At 44.6% G+C, this 24346-nt stretch overlaps 1 protein-coding gene and 1 long non-coding RNA gene across 3 annotated transcripts in view; one reads left to right on the forward strand and one right to left on the reverse strand.

Annotated features, from left to right (window-relative positions):
• si:dkey-238f9.1 (chemokine-like protein TAFA-2) overlaps nucleotides 1-24346 on the reverse strand; it is a 401973-nt gene that overhangs the window by 218586 nt on the left and 159041 nt on the right. The window lies entirely within an intron of this gene.
• LOC117506509 lies at nucleotides 804-22800 on the forward strand. Of its 2 annotated transcripts, XR_004559488.1 has the most exons (4): nucleotides 804-813; nucleotides 9935-9941; nucleotides 11203-11297; nucleotides 22790-22800. It is a non-coding gene; the product is annotated as an uncharacterized LOC117506509 (long non-coding RNA). The 2 variants fall into 2 exon arrangements; XR_004559487.1 differs by lacking the exons at nucleotides 804-813; nucleotides 9935-9941 and having other exon boundaries at nucleotides 11155-11297.

Consider the following 24346-nt stretch of genomic DNA (forward strand, 5'->3'; position numbering starts at 1 on the left):
TGGAGAGAGACCAGCAAGAATCCAAAATAATTTGTTTGTCTCAGTGTAAAAAACAAGCTGAAGAGTCAGTTTGAAATATCAAGAAACACACACACACAAACAAAAACAACAAATGGTTTTGTCTAGTTATGTGTAGTACACAACTGGCCAAATCCTAATGAACAAATCTTTTAAGGGAACAAAAAGATCCATCTTTGTAAAAGGTAGTTTCATTTGTTTCTCCATTTATTCAGTTTTCATCTGGCACATTAAATTAGACAAACTGACTTCCCACGCATTCAGTACCACACAGTCAATGGAAGGAGACAAGCTCAAGCACGTGGACTCAGAAGAACTAAATGAACTGATCAGACAGAAAAGGAAAATGAAAAACAATACTGGCAGTTGCCAGTGATGCCCTTCAGCCTCCATGGCAGTGCAATCCCTAGGTGGCAGAATTCCTGTGGCTGGTGACCATTTTTGTGACTAAATGGTCAAGGTCATACATCTTCAAACTTGACTGAGGTCTTGACCTCATTCACCTTTGCTGTAAATTTGGTGACCCAAGGCCTCTCCATTCCAGACCAATCGCACTAACAAGCCAGCCTTGACACCACCCAATACCCTCCACCCGATCAGCTGCCAGGGTGATGACAATACCCCTTCAGCCTATTATAGCTTTGCACAGGATCTGCCGGTCGTGGACATCGGCGGGCAACCAACGCATGGACCAGACTCACACTATATGTGCGGTCACTCATTCATTCCCAGGCAATCACATCTTTTTCATCCTCTCCTTTCCAGCGCTACTGACCTCATATGCGTGTAGAACGGGTGCTGAAATGATGAAGTGATCGCCAGTGTTGCCACAGTTACTTTTAAAAGTAATCCAATTACTGATTACTCCTTGAAAAGTAACTTAGTTACTTTACTGATTACTCAATTGTAAAAGTAACTAAGTTAAATTGCTAGTTACTTTTTTAGTTACTTTCCCCAGCTGCCGACAACAACCCTCTGCCACCTCAACATGACAATGATACTTGTTTTGCCAAAACTGACTTTATAGTCACCCTTTCTTGACTTCAATGAAAATAAATACTTGTTTTATAAAAAGTAAAATAATCTTTCTTGACCTCATATTTAACTGTTGACAGCACTGTAACAGTAAAACTTGCAATTTCTAACCTACATTGTTTATAAATGTAACTATTAAATTCTTTCTAACATTTTTCTAACATTTAAATTCTCTCTAAACATTTTACTTGTTGAAATTATTATTTTAAGTAGTATTAGTAGTTGTAGTAAAAAAACGGCTTCAAAACTGGATCTTTAATCTAGGGGTGTTGTGAGGGGGCACATCCTTGCCCCACACCTCCATTCCATCTGGATTCGCTCCTGCTTTGGCGTTTGAGCACAAAGAATGGATAACATTTATTTATGCAGAAAACATGACCAGGTTTACAGGTAAGAAAGTTTTATTGAGTTTTCACATCATGTGGTCGTCAGAAAGAGAGTTTAGGTGCATTTGAGTGGAAAATAGTGTTAGTTGTTGACGCGTCACGGAGGATCAGCTGTTTTTAGCAGCAGATACGGAGCGGCTCGGAAAAAAAAGCATAAAAATGTCTTTGTAATGCTCAGTGCAGGTGTGCTGTTGTCACCGTGCTTTAAGAGGTGAGGACAAGTCGTAGCTGTTGCAGAAAACCGCGTCACTGGTGATCACACAGTGTGTGTGTGTGTCAGTGTTCATAACGGCTGAATGAGCCGCTACGCATGCGTGTGCACAGTGCACACATGCATGCCACTGTCAGCCACTGGACACCTTTTGCTGCTAAAGTTTGCACCTGTCAAGCTCCATCAGGTTGGATGGGGAGCATCAGTGCACAGTCACATTCCGATCTCTCCAAAGATGTTCCATCAGATTCAGGCCTGGGCTCTGGTTGGGTCACTCAAGAACATTCACAGAGTTGTCTTGAAGCCACTCCTTTGACATCTTGGCTGTGTGCGTAGGGTCATTGTCCTGCTGAAAGATGAAACGTTGCCCCAGTCTGAGGTCAAGAGCGCTCTGGAGCAGGTTTTCATCCAGGATGTCTCTGTACATTTCTGCATTCATCTTTCCCTCAATCCTGAAGGGCCGCCCAGTTCCTGCTACTGAAAATCATCCCCAGAACATGATGCTGCCACCACCATGCTAGAGATGGTGCCTGGTTTCCTCCAAACATGACATCTGACATTCACACCAAAGAGTTCATTCTTTGTCTCAACAGACCAGAGAATTTTGTTTCTCATGGTCTCATGAGAGTCCTTCCGGTGTCTTTTGGCAAACTCCAGGTGGGCTGCCATGTGCCTTTTACTAAGGAGAGGCTTCAGTCAAGCCACTATACCATACAGGCCTGATTGGTGGATTGCTGCAGAGATGATTGTTCTTCTGGAAGGTTCTCCTTTCTCCACAGAGGAATCCTGGCAATCTGACAGAGTCACCATAAGGTTCTCGGTCACCTCCCTGACTAAGGTCCTTCTCCCCTGATCGCTCAGTTTAAACAAATTGCCAGCTGGTTGCCACCTGGTGGATCCAAACATCTTCCCTTTATGAATGATTGAGGGTGCCCACTGGGACCCTCAAAGCAGCAGAAATGTTTCTGTACCCTTCCCCAGATTGGCGCCTTGAGACAATCCTGTCTCGGAGGTCTACAGAAAATTCCTAATTTTACAAAAATCTAATAAAAATACATTCACATTGTCATTATGGGATATTGTGTGGAGAATTTTGAGGAAAAAAATTCATCCATTTTGGAATAAGGCTACAGCACTTTTTTTTTACACCTTTTAAACATAAAATGTGGAAAAGCGCTGTGAATACTTTCTGGATGAACAATTCCAGAATATGTTTGATTATGTATGTTTGTGCTTGATTTTGTGTGTGTGTGTGTGTTTGTTTGTTTGTTGTTTTGTTTTTTGTTTTTATGATCTTATACAATTCTTTGTTTAGATACCTTATTAGAAGAAAAAAGTGTCATTATTTTCCTTAAAATACATATCACATGAAAAATCAACAACTTTCTAATACTATTTAAAATCCATGGCCGCTGCCTCTGCTTACTTTTTGTTCACCACTAAGGTGAGCACCAGAAAGCACACCATAGAAAAAGCTCAAAAGAACAAGGCCACTGTTCTTAGCACAGCATATATAGAATAGTTTAATTTTCCTGTTCTGAACCAGTATCCAGAGTAACCAAGAGAGCCATTAGAATTGTCAACAGAAAAGGGTATAGAGAGTCTACTTATAACCCGTTTATTGAAACCAATCAACTAAAACTTAAGGATTTTGTTGACTCAAAAATTCCTCTTATTATGTTGAAAGCTAAGCTTGGTATTTTACCTGATGCTGTCTAAAATGTATTTAGTTTTGTTACACAGGCCGCTTGCCACAGAAGAAAACATTATTTTCGGACCAAGTTTACACAAACAACTACACAAGAAGTTTCTGTGTAGGCTCTCAGTTGTCCAGGTGGTTTCCATAGTAGAGAAGCTTGAATCTTCGACTGGACTGGGTTGCTTGATGTGAGGACGTTTCGCTTGAAATCACAGAAGCTTCCTCAGCCTAAATTCTTGCTCTAGTAGTCTGACTTCTGTCTTGACTCTTGTAGAGAAGAATAAACCAGAAGCCAACAAAAGCTGGAGTTTTTAACCTAACCAGACCCCTCCTACCGAGAGGCCGACTGCTATAGGCTAGTGACTAAACAATAGCTCTAATTAGCACCTATTGTGCACTCTCCTAATGATGGGATGGAAGCCTCCCCTGATGGCTCCCTTGATGACTCTCCTGATGACGTGAATGACTCATTACCATGAACAAAAGACTGAAACTGCTTAGACCTGAGTACCCCATTGTAAACAGGGGACAAAGCGTGTCTGAGACCTGCCCCTCGGTTAAGGCTGGGTTTCAACTGTTTTACAAAGAATACTTCCTTGACACCTCTCTCAAACCATTTCTTCTCTCTGGCTAAGATTTAGGAAGAAACAAACTCAAGACTTTGGGATGAAAAGCACGAGTCAGTTGGTTTCTTAAAGTACACTCTACACTTAGTACACTCTATGTGAGGTTTCCTTCCATGCCAGTAAGATCTGCACTGTGGACTGCAGTAATTTGGCATGGCCCCATGTATGCTGGGAAACGATGTGACGCAGCAGAAGAGAGAAGCTAAAATAATCCCTTTTCAAGCCAGAGCCAGTGAACTTTTTTGACAGGCCTGCTTAATTCCCTTTTAGACTCCCTTGAAAAGATTGTGTTCTGTGTTGCTCCTTTGTGTATTTCCAGCAGGGAGTCTTGTATTTATGCTTTCTGAGCAGACTTCAGCCTATTGATGCTGAATAATTTAAAGCATAAATGAGGGCACATTTTTGGCAAGTGCACAAACAAATGCCAGTGGGAATGAAGTTCACCGTTTATGTGTATCACCTATAGTCAGGTAGGCAAAGATGTCTCACCTCAAGAATATTCTGCAGAATTCAGGGCTGCCTTTTAGATGCATTAATGTATATTGAGAGGGATTTTGATTGCCCCTCAGACAGGAAAATCATGAATGTCCCTTGGAAAAGTACTCCAAGAGAGCATTTGCTAAAAAAAATGGGCAAAGTAGTCTCATCTGCGTCTTCATTAGTAATAGCTAATTTGACACAAAGTCATTCCAACAGTACCTAGGAACTTTCCAAAGAGACCTAGGACCAAAGATGGCCAGTTGTCATCTTCGGTCACTGGTCAGCACCCAGGTCTCACAGCTATTCAGTAAGACGTATAACAACAAGGACTCCAAATACTTTTCTTCTTGATAAACAAAGCCAAAGACCTTTGACTCCATAAGCTTGTCTTCGATGTCTCCAGCCTCAGAGGCCAGTGGGGTCCAATCACTTGGAGCAGATGGGATGAATCATTTGGTGGAGTCAGTGGCTGTAGAGAAAACCTGCACCCTTTTGGCACTTTATGGAATCTCTTTGGACACCACTGTCATAGTCCAAGCACAAAGAGACACAAATGTCTCTGTCTCGCAACACAGTCAACACTTTCACTACAACTGAACGTTGAGAAACATTGTTCTTAAACTGTTGGACTATTTTTTCATGCAGTTGTTCACAAAGTGATGATCCTCGCCCCATCTTTGCTTGTGAATGGGTCTTTTGGGAATGTCCCTTTTATACGCAATCATGACACTCACCTGTTTCCAATTAACCTGTTCACCTGTGGAATGTTCCAAACAGGTGTTCTTTGAGCATTCATCAACTTTCCCAGTCTTTTGTTGCCCCTGTCCAAGCTTTTTGAAACGTGTTGCAGGCATCCATTTCAAAATGAGCAAATATTTGCACAAAAACTATAAAGTTTGTCAGTTGAACATTAAATATTTTGTCTTTGTGGTGTATTCAGTTGAATATAGGTTGAAGAGGATTTGCATATCATTGTATTCAGTTTTTATTTACATTTCACACAACATACCAACTTCATTGGAATTGGGGTTGTAGTTACTTACATGTACTGTGTGATATCTCATTGGCACTAAGCATGCTGACAAACTTGTAACATCTCCTAAAAGTTCAACCTGCTTATTCGACCCTATAACAACTGTTTAAGGACCTGTGTCCCACTCTTGGGCCTACTGCTGGAAATGATCAATTTCACAACTTCATTGGAATTGGGGTTGCAAATAAATAAATTTATACACTAATATAAGACACAAGAAAATAATATAATACATTTATGATTGCTTTACATTTATCTGTAATACATTTATGATTGGCAGCATTGTTTTCACCTTGGATAAGTAATGATGCATTACTTAGCCAAGTAGCGAAGCAGAGCAAGAGATGATACTTCAAGTATTTCTTTTCTTTTTGTTTTTTTCTTGAAATATGCTGCTCCACATTCTGGCCAAAATAGTTCCACTCCACTCACATATGCCCACAAATGCTGTGATTCTGTTCCGTCATAAAGCTAACTTATTCATCCGCGCATACGTTACATAGTAAGTCCTCCCTTGTTTTGCACTAGGGGTCACCACAGCAAATCCGAGGTGGATCTGCATGATTAATTGGCACAGGTTTTACGCCGGGTGCCCTTCCTGACACAACTCCACATGAAATGTGGCAGGGGTGAGATTCGAACTGGGAACCTTCTGCACTGAAACCAAGCGCACTAACCACTTGTCCACCACCCCTGCCATGCATGGATTACATATTTGCTGAAAAAGTGTGCAGTCTCTCAAAACAAAAGCGTGAGACTGCGCTGGTAGTTGATGTCATCATCACATGTATTTCTTATTTCTTCAAACTTTGTTTTGGGTTTCATTCTGCTGCAGCGCCACAAATATCCAAATATCGCCTGGACATTCTGCTCTCCTGTGTGAGAAAAAGTGCTGTCAGCTTGTCTTCCTCGGTCCCACTTGGGGAATTGATGAATTCATCATGGTGGGCTGTTTTTAATTACAGTGTCAAACGATCTGTTAATGGACAAAGAGAAATCTATTATATCATTCTATATGTAAGCGAGCTCTTTGTGTCTGATCCGACAATCTGTGGTCTCCTGCGACTGAGGTCATACAGGGTTACTGATATATGAAACTGTATTCCAAGCCATAAGCAGCACTTAATTAGCTCCTGCCTGCTCACTGATCACCGTCTATAGCTAATCCTACAGCTGTGACATCACTTTACAAGGACACTGGTTATAAGACCGCAGATGCCAAACAGACAGCACCATAAAATTACTACCCCAAGTCAGAAAAAGTTGGTACAATATGGAAAATGTAAATTAAATAATAATAATAATAATAATAATAATAATAATAATAATAATAATAATAATAATAATAATAATAATAAATACAGTTATAACTGATGTTGAGTTCTTTTTCATTGGAGATTTCTGAAGTATTTCATGTTTTGTCTGGTCAACTTCATTTCTTTTGTTAATGTAGGTCCATTCCTACATTTACGACCTGCTAGTAATGAGGTAAATATCATTTAATAATGATGCTATGTGAAAGGGCAGCATGGTAGTTTACTGGTTAGTACTGTTGTCTCACAGCAAGAAGGTGATGGGATCACTTCCTGTCTGAGCCTTTCTGTGTGGAGTTTGCATGTTCTCCCCCCGTCTTTGCATGGGTTGCCTCTGGGTGCTTCATCCCACTTCCAAAGACATGCAGATTGGGTGAATTGGTGACTCTAAATTGATGACTCTATATGTGGCCCTGCAACAGACTTGCATTCTGTCCAGGGTATCCACCGCCTCATGCCCTATTACTGCTGGGATAGGCTCCAGCCCCCCCCCCGTGACCCTTGACTGGAGTAAGCAGGTATCAAAAATGAATGAATGAGTGAATGTTATTTCAAACAAGTGGTGTCAACAGGTGTAATCGTGATTTGGTTGTCCATTCGGCTGCTCCTATTTGTTCGAGGCTGCCATAGCAGATTCAGCCAGATCCGCATTGGTATTTGGCACAGGTTTTACGCCGGATACCTTCCTAACGCAGCTCCAGATTTAACCTGGAGAAACGCACACAGCTCCTGGTGTTCCCAAGAGGTCTCCCATCCAAGTACTAACCAGGTCCCACACTGATTAACTTCAGGATATCTCACAGGATCAGGTTTACACAGAGCAGACGGTGCTGTCATCATGATTTAGTTAAAAAAATACCACACAAACATCCATGTAAGACTGAGTCTCTGAGGATCCAAAATGAACAGAGGATCTCCAGTTTGTCAACAAATGTGTGAAAAAATTATTCAAATGTTTACAATTAATGTTTCTCAAAAAAAGATTCAGATGATATTCATATATTTCTCCTCTAGAGTCCATAAGGTAATTAAATGATTCAAGGATTCTGCATGAATTTCAGAGCATAAAGGACAAGGGCACGAGCTTCAGACAAACACCCATGATCTCTGATTCCGCAGAGTGCATTGCTTCAAGAACCGCCATTCACCAATAGCAGGTATAACCACATGGGCAAGGGATTAGGCATTTAAAACTTCACTCTGCAAAAAAGAAGCCTTATGATTACCTTGTCCAAAAACCACAGCAACTTCTCTGGCCTCTGGGGCATCTGGGTTGGACCATCCCAACGTGGAAACATGTATTGTAGTCAGTGCCCCAGATCTTTTTGGAAGATATGCATGTCATGTGCTCCAAACAAAAAATAAAAAGGACCATCGAGACTGTTAACAGCAACAACACCAAACCCCAGGGTGTGCCATGGTATGGGGTTATATCAGTGTCTTCTTCACAGGTCATTTACACTTCTCTGATAACAGCATTAATGCAGAAAAGTACAGACATTTTAGAGCAACATATGCTGCCTTCAAGATGGCACTTTTGCCAGGGATGTTCATGCATTTTTCAATAAGACAATGCAAAACTGCATTTTGCACACATTACAAAGGCATGGCTGCAGAAGAGGTTGGTACGGATACTGGACTGACCTGCCTGCAGTTCTGATCTGTCTCCAGGAATGAATGTGTAGAGAATTTTGAAATGAAAAAATGCAACAAGGAAGACCCACACTTTAAGATGCATTTGCAGGAAGACTGGGACAAAATAAAGCCTGAAATTCTTCATTCCTTGGTATCCTCAATTCCAAATGTCTTAAGCGTTATGAGAAGGAATGGCATCATTATAAAGTGGTAAATGTGTTAGTGCCCCAATGTTTTTGGAATGGGTTGGCAGGCTTGAAATGGTGGAATGGACACATATTAACAAATTAAATGAAGCTGACCACACACACAACATGAAATATCTTGGAATCATGCTCTCTGCAATGACAGAAAAGTCAAAACAAATGTAAGAATTACTGCATTTAAATTTTATTTGCATTTTCTTAAACATCCCAACTTTTTCTGATTTGGGGGTTGTGCAAAACATTCAAAATAGGAGAAATCCTGGAATTATAGACAATGTGGTTACATTTTTGTAGATTTTGTGTATAAATCTATCCAGGCATACTTGACATTGTGGTAAAATAATTGGTGCCACAGTTGCCAGCCATCAAGGCAAGTTCAAGGCCCCAAGGCTGAAAACTGCTTTCAATGCTTTTGGCCTGAAACGACAGCACAGCACAATTTATAATGGCATTCCACTTAACGTCAGGTGAATGTTAATATGTGCTGTGTTATCATTTTCACTGAAGACTCTTTGAAGGCTTTTTCTCAGCTTTATACTTTATTCCACAAATGAAAATTTAATCTCCAGATCAAGGACCCAGTGTCTCAATTATCTGCCTCTCCACAACATATGTCTAGATAATCTTTGTCTTTTGTTTTTGGTATATTGTTCCCTTCTGTGAATGCAGAAACAAGTGAGGTGCAGCAGAAATGACATCTTCACTAAGAAAGATTTATGGATGCAATTTGACCCAAAAACCTGAGGAATCCAGGCTTTAATTGTTTACTCCCAGGACTGCAAAGATGTTTTATAAAATGTGCAGTTTTTTGTGAACATCAGAGTGTCAGTATGACTTAAATATATTCAGAAAAGATGTTTGTGTTGTTTGCATCATTCATGCTTTTAAACTGTCACGAACAGCTACACAGGTAATCCAGACAATGGTTTGCCGTCCCAAAACTGCCATGGTTGGATTGTGCAGGTCCCATTAGCATTGAAGGTGAGCGTGAAAAATTCTTGTCTTGAACCGTTTGTGCCACTATAAACTGCGACACTAAAATAAAGTAATAAATACACCAATCCCCTGAGCCAAGTATGAAAACATATTGACAGAGTTTACATGAGTATTCCTGAAATGGAAATGTGACATTTAAAGTGGAGTATATAGTGTTCTGAACAACAAACTCTGTGAGCATTAAAAACATGTTTTAAATGTCTGCAGACATATTTTCAAAATTCAAAGATCAATTTCCACAAAAGTTGCTGGATGAATTCAGTGGACTGTTATCTCACAACACAGATCTCATCAAGGTCATAGGTCCAAGGTCAAATAATAGGTTATGGTCTGCAATATACTCGCGATCATATCTCAGGAACTACACTACATGAGATATTGAGACATGGTTTTCTGCAAAGACCTCCACACTCCTGATGTGATCAAATATATGGAATCTTTGGCATCATGTTTTTACACCAAGTGAAGCAGAAAAATGCTGCAGTACGGCTAGACGATGGATTAGGAACAGGTGTGGTCATCAGAGACTTGAGACTGTTTCTGTGCAGAAATGTATTAAATTAAAGAAATAAACCATTATTTTCTGATTCTTATACCAGATCTGTTTTAAAACTCAATACGGTAATACCTCCACATAACCTCGCAGAAAAGATTTTGTATAATTTAGCAGGTAAGAAAAAGGTAGTGAGGGAGATGGTCAAGCGGGGTGCACAATGAATGGGGTAAGAGAAAACACATAAATTTTAAAAACTGGAGAAATAAACCTTTTGTCATTAATTAGCAACAATTACATTCTAAAACTCAAATAACGTGGTCAGAAATTCACACAAACCTGCAGAAAAGATTTTGTATGATTGGAAGTGAATCACACATTTCTTCCTTCTCTGTCTGTCCCATCTGATGGGTGATTTTGAACTTAAGCCCCTTTCACACCGGCCCGCATAGAGTTGTGTAAGTTGTGCATAGAGGGGAGAAGCTTGGCTTCATGATGCTGTTTTTACAGACTGCCAGGACATACAGATGGATTTGATACATTGGAAAAAGTCAGAATACATTATTTCCAGGAGTTAATGGACTTTATTTAGCATGCCACAATCGTGAGGGGACTTGAGGAGGTGAAGGCGGAGCTGCAACCGGTGATACCGCCCGTGAACCAGCTGTAAGGAGTTATAGTGGACATGGACATGTCCTCTCGCTAGCGATCCGTTCGTGAGGAGTTATAGTGGACATGGAAGCTTGGCCTGCCTCTTCTTCTTCTGTGGTTCACTGCCAGCAAAGTTCATCAGGATGAATAAAATCAAGCAATGCAGCTATGTACTGATAAAAAACCTAAAAGGATTTTGTTGTCAGACTGGTGTAGGATTGTGTACAATTGTAGAGGTATGGTGTACAGTAGTGCAGTGTTGCAGAGACTTACATACGTACAGTAGCAGACTGTTGTGTAGACTTGCGTAGAGCACTAAGTCTGGTGCTCTATGCCAAAACTGCGAAAAAAAATTAAACGTTTCACTTTTTGCATCCATTTTGCGGACCCCTTTGCATCCCTCAGTATATTGCCACGTAGGGCTGCATAAGGTCAGCGTAGTCGGTACGCCGCATTACGCAACTCTACGTTGGCCCGGTGTGAAAGGGGCTTTACATGCAAGTTGAATAGAGCTTGTTTATCAGTTGCTTTCGTTTCCAAAGCCTACATCTGATGGCTACCAAGGTCAACACTGCTTGGTGTAATCAGCATACAGTAGTAGTAGATGTTTCTGTGTAGGCTCTCAGTTGTCCAGGTGGTTTCCATAGTAGAGAAGCTTGAATCTTCGACTGGACTGGGTTGCTTGACACGAGGACGTTTCGCTTCAAATTGCAGAAGCTTCCTCAGCTAAAATTCTTGCTCTGGTAGTCTGACTTCTGTCTTGACTCTTGTGGAGAAGAATAAACAGAAGCCACAAAAGCTGGAGGGGTCTGGTTAGGTTTAAAACTCCAGCTTTTGTGGCTTCTGTTTATTCTTCTCCACAAGAGTCAAGACAGAAGTCAGACTACCAGAGCAAGAATTTTAGTTGAGGAAGTTTCTGCGATTTGAAGCGAAACATTCTCGCGTCAAGCAACCCAGTCCAGTCGAAGATTCAAGCTTCTCTACTTTGGTATTAGATACCAAAAATATAATCATGGATATCAATTTGTTCAAACAACTTGCTGTATTGCAGTGAAACACTGTTTAAGCTTTGGAAACCGCTTTCCACACTTCCCTACCTTCTTTATCCCTTTTAACCAGACTTAACACTCTTTTCTACTTAGTGTTCATCAGGCCCTGAGGGAGGGAACACACACACACACACACACACACACACACACACACATACACACACATACATACATGGCAGAAGTCCACTCTGCCTCAGATCTGTGCACAACCTGCACCGAGTCCTTTAACTACAGCTCCAGAACACATCAGGAGTTACAGTTACTGCCAGTTGCGGTTGCTGCTCTACGTCTGCTCTTTAATGTAAGCTGCTGGATTAAAGACAGCTCTGGGACACAGAATCATACATCAGAAAAGGTGCAGTCATCTCAGCAGATGTATTTTGGTGAAAAACGAAGCTTTAATCAATCCAGTTTGCACCAGATGCTGAGATGACTTTATCGCTGGAAGGGGATGAAAATAAAGACAGAGAGCACTGGGACAATGGGAGATATTACATAAATGTTCACATCCTCTAATTGATTTATGTGTTGGTGTGTCTGAATTTTTATTGACTGGACCATTCCTGAGTAAACACTGTTTGCTTTCTTTGAAATTATTTTCCCATGAAAAACAACAGATATGCTGAAGTTTCTATAAATATTGGAGATTATGTGACACCTTCTCTGATGGTGCAAGTATCACAAATCTAATTTGAGAAACATTTGTCTATCTGTCTGTCGGTTCTCCTCCTCTTCCCAGGTCCTTGACCTGATTTCCACCAGACTTGGTATGTGGATGAAGGTCAAGCCCAGAATTGCCCTTTAAAGGCTTATTTTAGCAAAGGTCAAAGGCAAAAGATTAAATATCAGAATTTTTTTCACCCCCATTTCAACCAAAACTAACATGAGATTGCCCACATGAGATCAAATTTACCAAAGGTCAATCACTGAAGTGAAGGTCATTGGGACCAAAGGACAAAATTTAGATTGTTCACTCCATTTTATACCAACACAACATGCATACTCATATTTAGGTAGGTTCTAGAATTACCAACCTGTGAACAAAATTACCAGTGTCAATCATTGGAATCAAGGTCACGGGGATTAAAATGTAAGTTTTTAACTCTGTTGTCCACCTATCTTGACATATATATGGAGACAGGTGTTGTGACTGCTGGGGTGATGTCAAATTTGCCAAAAGTACAATTATTGTTTGATAGTAAGGGGCTCAGCAACCAAACTTACAACCCCAATTCCAATGAAGTTGGGACATTGTGGAAAAGGTAAATGAAAACAGAATCCAATGATTTGCAAATCCTCTTCAACCTATATTCAATTGAATACACCACAAAGACAAGATGTTTAGTGTTCAAACTGATAAACTTTATTGTTTTTGTGCAAATATTTGCTCATTTTATTATTAAAACAGAAGCTATGACGTAATATGTTTTAGGTATCTTTCTAAAGTTCCCCCTGCTAGCTTACTATAGGAAGACAAAATACATATTCTATATGCTATCTAATGGAAACCCCAAATTTAGATACTATATGTTGATATCTACACTCAACAAAAATATAATCGCAGCACTTTTGGTTTTGCTCCCATTTTGTATGAGATGAACTCAAAGATCTAAAACTTTTTCCACATACACAATATCACCATTTCCCTCAAATATTGTTCACAAACCAGTCTAAATCTGTGATAGTGAGCACTTCTCCTTTGCTGAGATAATCCATCCCACCTCACAGGTGTGCCATATCAAGATGCTGATTAGACACCATGATTAGTGCACAGGTGTGCCTTAGACTGCCCACAATAAAAGGCCACTCTGAAAGGTGCAGTTTTATCACACAGCACAATGCCACAGATGTCGCAAGATTTGAGGGAGCGTGCAATTGGCATGCTGACAGCAGGAATGTCAACCAGAGCTGTTGCTCATGTATTGAATGTTCATTTCTCTACCATAAGCCGTCTCCAAAGGCGTTTCAGAGAATTTGGCAGTACATCCAACCAGCCTCACAACCGCAGACCACGTGTAACCACACCAGCCCAGGACCTCCACATCCAGCATGTTCACCTCCAAGATTGTCTGAGACCAGCCACTCGGACAGCTGCTGAAACAATCAGTTTGCATAACCAAAGAATTTCTGCACAAACTCTCAGAAACTGTCTCAGGGAAGCTCATCTGCATGCTCGTCGTCCTCATCGGGGTCTCGACCTGACTCCAGTTCGTCGTCGTAACCGACTTGAGTGGGCAAATGCTCACATTTGCTGACGTTTGGCACGTTGGAGAGGTGTTCTCTTCATGGATGAATCCCGGTTCACACTCTTCAGGGCAGATGGCAGACAGCGTGTGTGGCGTCGTGTGGGTGAGTGGTTTTCTGATGTCAATGTTGTGGATCGAGTGGCCCATGGTGGCGGTGGGGTTATGGTATGGGCAGGCGTCTGTTATGGATGAAGAACACAGGTGCATTTTATTGATGGCATTCTGAATGCACAGAGATACCGTGACGAGATCCTGAGGCCCATTGTTGTGCCATACATCCAAGAACATCACCTCATGTTGCAGCAGGATAATGCACGGCCCCATGTTGCAAGGATCTGTACACAATTCTTGGAAGCTGAAAATGTCCCAGTTCTTGCATGGCCGGCATACTCACCGGACATGTCACCCATTGAGCATGTTTGGGATGCTCTGGACCGGCGTATACGACAGCGTGTACCAGTTCCTGCCAATATCCAGCAACTTTGCACAGCCATTGAAGAGGAGTGGACCAACATTCCACAGTCCACAAATGACAACCTGATCAACTCTATGTGAAGGAGATGTGTTGCACTGCATGAGGCAAATGGTGGTTACACCAGATACTGAATGGTATCCCCCCCCCCAATAAAACAAAACTGCACCTTTCAGAGTGGCCTTTTATTGTGGGCAGTCTAAGGCACACCTGTGCACTAATCATGGTGTCTAATCAGCATCTTGATATGGCACACCTGTGAGGTGGGATGGATTATCTCAGCAAAGGAGAAGTGCTCACTATCACAGATTTAGACTGGTTTGTGAACAATATTTGAGGGAAATGGTGATATTGTGTATATGGAAAAAGTTTTAGATCTTTGAGTTCATCTCATACAAAATGGGAGCAAAACCAAAAGTGTTGTGTTTATATTTTTGTTGAGTGTATTAAAGAACCCATAAACTGAAGAATCGTTAAAAATCTACACCATGTAAAATGTAAATCATGAAAATAAGCTAACTATAGCTAGATGAGCTACCGTTAAATTAGCCGTCAATAAGGCAACCGTACCTTGCTAGCCAACAAGGTTAAACAAAGGGTGGAACTAGCGTATAAAGCGTACAATAGCGTAGTTTAACCCTACAATAACGGTATTAACAAATACATATAACAACAAATGTAAACAAAAGTGTGTATTAATGTAAGCTTCCCAAACAGAACAGAACCGACTATATTGTCACCTATGATGAACGGTGATGCAGCTGCTTAGATAAGCTAACGTTAGCCGTTAGGTTGAACTAATTGTACCCCACTCCTCCATTTTTATCACTAATATAATAATATTAAAATAAAGAACAAGAAAAAGTAAAAGTGTACTGAAATGTATATGGAGACATGATATAAGTACCTTAGTGAAAGGATATAGAGGTGGAAGTGCTCCCGGCTAAAGAGAGCTCAGGGCTCATGGAGACATGTAGGCCAGGTTAGCCTTTAACTAGCTCGGCGGAGAGGGATAAATTCCAGGTAAGCTAACTATGTACATTGTAACACCATAGCTTCAAACATGGGAGATGCTTCACATTCGAACTGACACTATTTTTGTAAATATATGCCATTTTGAATATTTGCCCATGTTGAGAGTAAAAACTAAATTTCCACATGGCTACCCTTCTAAACTCATAAAGTATGTCTCACCTTAACTTTATGCCAAATATCACACTCTTGTCCAAATTTAAATCATATGAAATGATTGCACAATATACGTATATTGAAAATTTTCATTTTATCTTATTTATTATCCAAAATGGTGGTATTTCTTTAAAATAAATAATTCTACTGTTTTTTTAACTGAGAAAAATTTATTTCTTGACACCAAAAACCTATCATTTCATGTGTCACTCATACATATTAAGGAAATATGTCATGTAGACTGAAATTTGGTCTGTCGCTCATTATATATTCACAATGGCCATATTTTGTGTCATAGACATATTTCAAGATGGCTCCCCATCTAAATTCATTTAAGACAATTTGAGACAATTTGAACTGAAAAATTATGGCTGCTAGTCATCTCATTTAAAAATAATAATAATTAAAAATACATTGTTTGCAACAGTCGCTGGTAGTTGCTTTGACTGTTTGAAGAAAAACATTCACACACAGGCTACATTTAATAACTCAACTGTTTACATGCATCCCCTGTCAGAAGTAATGCTCCCTAGAGGATACATGACACCATTTTTTTTTATGTTTTCTCAGAACTAGGGGTCTCAAGGCCATGTACCAAGATTTGTTTAGATACTGTACATTAAAACCTGTGTCTCCCTTAGAGATAGGATGAGAAGCTCGGTCATCCGCGGGGAGCTCGGAGTAGAGCAGCTGCCAGCTGAGGTGGTTCGGACATCTGGGAGGAGACCCCGGAGACGACCCAGGACAAGGTAGAGAGACTATAGCTCCACACTGACCTGGGACTGCCTCTGGATCCCCCAGTCAAAGGTGGTCAATGTGCTAGAGCTGTTGCTGTTATGTGGGCCGCTGAAGAGGAGGTACTGCTGGCCCACCACCACCAGAGGGCGCCCTGCTTGGAGTGCGGGCTCCAAGCACGAGAGGGCGCCAGACCCAGAAGAAGTGACAGCTGTCACTCATCGCACCAGCTGTCACTCATCTACACCACTATATAAGCCGGACTGCAACTCCACCTCCCCGCCGAGAAATCAACTACCGAAGAGGTAATCTTCTCTGCTGACTCAAATCGTTGAGTAATAATCTGAACTTCTTTTGCAGCTGTTATCTTGTGTTGTCTGCCTTATCTGTGGGATTGGCGTTTGGTGTGATCAGCGACGGCTTCGCCTCACACCCCAAACCAGATAAGTGGTTAAACAGGAGCCGCACGAGTGTGTGATTGGAGGTGGAGGTTCTTCCTCCTAACTGAGTGCAGACTGTGGATTACTGAGTGTGCGACTTCATACTCATCCATCCTGTCTTGTTTTCTGCCAGCAGTACCAGGGTCGACAGCCGAAGACAGAGGCCACCTGGGGACTCGGGACTTGGCGGCTCCGGTGTTCTTCAGGCCGTTGGTGGTGGAAGCCGTGTGGGACGCGGCTCATCTCTCGCCGGGGGTCTTCTATCTTCGAGCCTGCCCACACGTCACCTGGTGTTAATTGACTATATATATATTTTGTGTGTTTAGTTGTGTGTTGTCACAACATTAAATTGTTACTTATTGGCTTATTCATTGTCCGTTCCTTTGCGCCCCCTGTTGTGGGTCCGTGCTACGACACCTTCCCAACAAGATTTCTCGGCCATTCGTCATGGATTCCGAGGGGAGTCAACCCGAGCTTGAACAGCCAATGGAAGAGCCAGGAGCGCAGGCGTCAGCGGGAGGCGTGTTGAGTGAGCTGCAGCAGATTTTAACCGCCTTCACGGCTTGGCTGGATTTGGTGACCGAGCAGAATGTTCTCCTTAACCGGAAGATGGAGGCTCTCACCGCCAGGGTGGAAGCGCGCAATCAGGGCGCTGCTGCAGCCACTCCTCTTGCTGGTCCTGGGCCCGTAACAAACGTTCCACTGGTCATTTAACGACCCCCCCCACCGTCCCCTGAAGCATACATAAGCCCTCCGGAACCGTACGGAGGCTGTGTTGAGACGTGCGCAGACTTCCTTATGCAGTGTTCGCTCGTCTTTTCACAGCGTCCTGTCATGTACGAGTCAGATGCCAGCCGGGTGGCTTATGTTATTAATCTGCTTCGAGGAGAGGCACGCGCCTGGGCTACGGCGCTTTGGGAGCAGAATTCACGGCTCCTAACGTCTTATGCTGGTTTTGTACGGGAGTTCAAACAAGTTTTTGACCATCCCAACAGAGGCGAGACCGCTTCGAGCGTGCTGCTGTCAATGAGACAGGGGCGTCGCAGCGCAGCCGAGTATGCAGTCGACTTCTGCATCTCGGCAGCGAGGTCCGGCTGGAATAACGTTGCGCTCCGCGTCGCCTTCGTAAATGGACTGTCTCCGGTCCTGAAGGAGCACCTGCCGGCTAAGGAGGAACCGCGGGATTTTGATGGGCTTGTCGATTTGGTTATACGCTTAGACAACCGTTTGAATGAGCATCGTCGGGAGCAGGCCGGGGGGCGTGACCGGGCACGAGCCGTCCCTCCCCCTTCCGGTTCCGAAAGGGTGACGTCGTCCCCACGCTTCACTGCCAGAGAGCTCCGTGTGGCTACAGCTCCCCCTGCTGAGGAGGCTATGGACACGAGCAGGGCCAAAGTAAAGACAAACGTCAGACAAAGGAGGCTGGCCCGCGGGGAGTGTTTTGTCTGCGGCTCTTGTGAGCATATGCAGAAGGACTGCCCCAAACGGTCAAAACTACAACGCCCGTCTTTAGAAACTGGGCTAAGGGTGGGCCATAACACGCACACGGGGAAACCCCTGCAAATCTGCACGAATCCCAGTAACGATCCTTTGTGGGGATCTAACCCTTCAAGCCCCAGCACTGGTAGACACGGGGTCGGAAGGGAATCTGCTGGATAGCAGATGGGCAAAGGAAGTAGGGCTCCCCCTGGTGGCTCTGCCGTCACCATTGCAGGTGCGAGCACTAGATGGCACCCTGCTTCCGTTAATCACACATCATACACAGCCTGTGACCTTGGTTGTGTCTGGAAATCACAGGGAGGAAATCGTGTTCCATGTAACACCTTCTACCTCCCGAGTGATTTTGGGATTTCCATGGATGGTGAAGCACAATCCCCGGATAGATTGGCCGTCCGGGGTTGTGACGCAGTGGAGCGAAACCTGCCACCGGGAGTGTTTAGGATCCTCGGTTCCTCCCGGCATGACGGCTAATGAGGAGGTTAAAGTCCCCCCCAATCTATTGGCGGTGCCAAAGGAGTACCACGATCTCGCTGACATCTTCAGCAAAGGTCTGGCGCTCACTCTTCCCCCGCACTGACCGTACGATTGTGCCATCGATTTCGTCCCGGGCGCTGAGTACCCGTCCAGTAGGTTGTACAACCTCTCACGTCCGGAACGCGAATCAATGTAGACCTACATCCGGGACTCTTTAGCTGCCGGGCTGATCTGGAACTCCACCTCCCCGATGGGTGCTGGTTTCTTTTTTGTGGGCAAAAAGGACGGCGGACTCCGTCCATGCATTGATTACAGAGGGCTGAACGAGATCACGGTTCGCAACCGATACCCGTTACCTCTGTTGGATTCAGTGTTCACGCCCCTGCATGGAGCCCAAATTTTCACAAAATTGGATCTTAGAAATGCGTACCACCTGGTTCGGATCCGGAAGGGAGACGAGTGGAAGACGGCATTTAACACCCCGTTAGGTCACTTTGAGTACCTGGTCATGCCGTTCGGCCTCACTAACACCCCCGCGACGTTCCAAGCTTTGGTAAATGACGTCTTGCGGGACTTCCTGCATCGGTTCGTCTTCGTATATCTGGACGATATACTCATCTTTTCCCCGGACCCTGAGACCCATGTCCAGCATGTACGTCAGGTCCTACAGCGGTTGTTGGAGAACCGGCTGTTTGTGAAGGGCGAGAAGTGCGAGTTCCACCGCACTTCTTTGTCCTTCCTGGGGTTCATCATCTCCTCCAACTCCGTCGCCCTTGATCCGGCCAAGGTTGCGGCGGTGAGAGATTGGCCCCAACCAACAAGCCGCAGGAAACTACAGCAGTTCCTCGGCTTTGCAAATTTCTACAGGAGGTTCATTAAAGGCTACAGTCAGGTAGTTAGCCCCCTGACTGCCCTGACCTCCACCAAGGTCCCCTTCACCTGGTCGGATCGGTGCGAAGCCGCGTTCAAGGAGTTGAAACGCCGGTTCTCGACTGCACCAGTTCTGGTGCAGCCTGATCCTGATCGCCAGTACATAGTAGAAGTGGACGCCTCTGACTCAGGGATAGGAGCCGTGCTGTCCCAGAGCGTGGAGGCTGATAAGGTTCTCCATCCTTGTGCCTATTTTTCCCGCAGGTTGACCCCAGCTGAATGGAACTATGATGTCGGCAATTGGGAGCTCCTCGCGGTGAAGGAGGCTCTTGAAGAGTGGAGTCACCTGCTGGAGGGGGCGTCGTTGCCTTTCACGGTTTTCACGGACCATCGGAACCTGGAGTACATCCGGACCGCCAAGCGGCTGAACTTCAGGCAAGCACGCTGGTCTCGCTTTGACTTCCGGATCACGTACCGCCCCGGGACCAAAAACCAAAAATCGGATGCGTTGTCCCGGGTGCACGAAGAAGAAGCCAAGGCGGGGCTGTCGAATCCCACCGAGACCATCATCCCCGAGTCCACTGTCGTGGCCTCCCTCACCTGGGACGTGGAGAAGACCGTCCGGGAGGCCCTGGCAAGGAGCCCGGACCCGGGGACCGGCCCCAAGAACAGGATGTACGTCCCACCAGAGGCCAGAGCTGCCGTATTGGACTTCTGTCACGGATCCAAGCTCTCCTGTCATCCCGGAGTGCGTAGGACCGTGGCAGTAGTCCAGCAGCGCTTCTGGTGGGCGTCACTGGAAACCGACGTTCGGGACTACGTCCAGGCCTGTACCATCTGCGCCAGGGGCAAGGCAGACCATCGGAAGACCTCGGGACTCCTTCAACCCTTGCCGGTGCCTCACCGCCCCTGGTCTCACATCGGCCTGGACTTCATCACGGGCCTCCCGTCGTCCCAGGGCAACACCATCATTCTCACAATAGTGGACCGGTTCTCCAAGGCGGCCCACTTTGTGGCCCTCCCGAAGCTCCCGACGGCCCAGGAGACGGCAGACCTCCTGGTCCACCACGTCATGCGGCTGCATGGGATACCATCGGACATCGTATCAGACCGTGGTCCCCAGTTCTCTTCGCAAGTTTGGAGGAGATTCTGTAAGGAGCTGGGGGCCACCGTGAGCCTCTCGTCCGGGTACCACCCCCAGACAAACGGCCAGGCAGAGCGGGCTAACCAGGAGCTGGAGCAGGACCCTTCGCTGCATCACCTCCGCACGCCCAGCGGACTGGAGTCACCATCTGGCCTGGATCGAGTATGCCCATAACAGCCAAGTCTCGTCTGCTACCGGCCTCTCCCCTTTTGAGGCATGTTTGGGGTACCAGCCCCCATTGTTCCCGCTGGTGGAGGGAGAGGTCGGTGTGCCCTCGGTCCAGGCCCACCTCAGGAGGTGCCGCCGGGTGTGGCGGACCGCCCGCTCTGCCCTGTTAAAGGCCCGGACGAGGGCCAAGACCCATGCAGACCGCCGGCGTTCCCCGGCCCCCACATACCAGCCCGGGCAGGAGGTGTGGCTTTCAACAAAGGACATCCCTCTCTGTGTGGACTCCCCTAAGTTGAAAGACAGATACATTGGACCATTCAAAATCCTCAAAATCATCAACCCGTGAAGCTGGGAGTTGGAGCTTCACTGCGGATCCACCCTGTATTCCATGTGTCCTGCCTCAAGCCACACCACACCTCGCCCCTCTGTGCACCTGGACCTACGCCGCCTCCTGCCCGGCTCATTGACGGGGAGCCTGCTTGGACAGTCCGCAGGCTCCTGGACGTCCGTCGTAAGGGCCGGGGGTTCCAATATCTGGTGGACTGGGAGGGGTATGGACCTGAAGAATGCTCCTGGGTGAAGAGGAGCTTCATCCTGGACCCGGCTCTCCTGGCCGATTTCTACAAGAGACACCCGGACAAGCCAGGTCGGGCGCCAGGAGGCGCCCGTTGAGGGGGGGGTCCTGTTATGTGGGCCGCTGAAGAGGAGGTACTGCTGGCCCACCACCACCAGAGGGCGCCCTGCTTGGAGTGCGGGCTCCAAGCACGAGAGGGCGCCAGACCCAGAAGAAGTGACAGCTGTCACTCATCGCACCAGCTGTCACTCATCTACACCACTATATAAGCCGGACTGCAACTCCACCTCCCCGCCGAGAAATCAACTACCGAAGAGGTAATCTTCTCTGCTGACTCAAATCGTTGAGTAATAATCTGAACTTCTTTTGCAGCCGTTATCCTGTGTTGTCTGCCTTATCTGTGGGATTGGCGTTTGGTGTGATCAGCGACGGCTTCGCCTCACACCCCAAACCAGATAAGTGGTTAAACAGGAGCTGCACAAGTGTGTGATTGGAGGTGGAGGTTCTTCCTCCTAACTGAGTGCAGACTGTGGATTACTGAGTGTGCGACTTCACACTCATCCATCCTGTCTTGTTTTCTGCCAGCAGTACCAGGGTCGACAGCCGAAGACAGAGGCCACCTGGGGACTCGGGACTTGGCGGCTCCGGTGTTCTTCAGGCTGTTGGTGGTGGAAGCCGTGTGGGACACGGCTCATCTCTCGCCGGGGGTCTTCTATCTTCGAGCCTGCCCACACGTCACCTGGTGTTAATTGACTATATATATATTTTGTGTGTTTAGTTGTGTGTTGTCACAACATTAAATTGTTACTTATTGGCTTATTCATTGTCCGTTCCTTTGCGCCCCCTGTTGTGGGTCCGTGCTACAACACCTTCCCAACAGTTGCCCCCGTGATCAAATCCTGGATAAGTGGTTGAAGATGAGTGATGAGTGTGACATTAAAACCTTCACTTCCTGAATTGGGAGCTTCACCACAAATTTCATTTGGATATGACACACAAATTAAACAGCCACACAGAATTGTGAAACTTGGATTCAAGATTAGCCTTGCCCATTTTGTGAACACTGGATAAAATGTGTAGTTTGTGGAAAAAAGAAAAAAAATGTTGGTTTCCATAAAATCCAATGTGGTGGAAATTAACATCATAGGTTGCAAATTATGTGGACGGATCCAAGAAAACCAGAGGTACTTGAATTTTGAAAACTGGCCATAGGGTTGAAAAGTTGCATGTGTAAACCATAGACTCCATAGACACACAGCAAGCCATATTATTCCAGCTGTTTTATAATAAAATACTATAAACAAACAGACACAGTCTACTACCATCCTTATTAAACAGACTCTGAGCTACAGACACTACAAGAGGAGAAGTCACCTCACCCAGCTGCTGTCACTCAAAGCAACCATGCCCCAAATTTACAAAATGTTATGGCGTAAAAAATCTTTAAGAAAAAAGAAAAAAATTGCCACCCGTATAGTTATCATAGAGGAGGAAACTACCTATAGAGACCAAAACCTTTTGTTGTACCAGGCTTTGAACATGTTTACTTCTGCTGTAAAGTTGAACATTTTAACATGGAGTCCTATGGGAAAGTGCTCTGTTTTGGCGCCAGCCTCAAGCGGACAGTCAAGGCACTGCATTCCCAGGAAGGTTTCAAACAACGCCATTGAAGTGTAACACTTTGTGTAAACACATCCCTATGCACTCACTGGTGGCACTAAAATGTTAGAATTGGAGATATGACATGATTAAAAATAATGGATGATTCTCGGTAAGTCAAAATTTCATGTTTTTGCCATATGTTGTTATTCGTCACATAAACTGACAAATACAGTATGTTTCTACATCATCTTTCCAGGGCCTATTGGCCGGCTGAGAATAAGAAATGATAAGACATGCAGCAAGCCAGTTCAAGGGCTACGCTCAGCCCTCGGGCCACCAGTTTGAGAACCCTGCATTATCACATTCTAAAAGTGAACATGTATCACTCATCTTGTTTGTCTGTCACACAGTAACATGCCATGAGCAGTGCTGACTGATCTGTCAACAGTTCACGTGATCAAAAATGTGATTCACACATTATTCCAAGCTCCAACGAAAACGAAAAACGCGTCGGCACAAACAGCGCAGACAGTCGAGCGGTGAGCCAGAGTGCACTGACGATCTTGCAGAGTGATGAAAGCTGGCACGAACTGATGAAGTCTTTGTTCTGCGTGGTTTATATAAAATTGTCTTGATGACTGATAATTTTATCAGACTGATTTGAAGCAGAGATGAAGATGGCATGCAGTCATTGCCTCGTCAGTTTTATTGAGCCGTTTCAAGGATTGAAAATAGATCCTTCTATTTATACAGAGAGACCTGCACGCTGTCCTGCATGAGAGCAACTCAAATGTTCCTCCAATGTGCGGTGCATCTTAGATCAGCAATAAGTGAAGTGCTCCAAACCCTGATAATGATCTGCCTCACGAAAACTGAAATAAGATGATGTTTTATATTTGTACTAGCATTAATTGGGCTTTGTTTCCCTTCTCTTTGATCAAGCCGCCATTGTGCGACTAAAATAGCACTTTCACCGCTTTAGCAAGCCGGATTTATTTGGACTGTGACTGTGCATGGTAATACTTTATTACAGTGTGCATGCTAAGTGGATTGTATAAGCTTGTTTTGCATAATCTCGGTGGAGAAAGCATGTGCACTACAA

The sequence above is a fragment of the Thalassophryne amazonica genome, chromosome 3, assembly GCF_902500255.1.
Source record: "Thalassophryne amazonica chromosome 3, fThaAma1.1, whole genome shotgun sequence".
NCBI lineage: Eukaryota > Metazoa > Chordata > Actinopteri > Batrachoidiformes > Batrachoididae > Thalassophryne > Thalassophryne amazonica.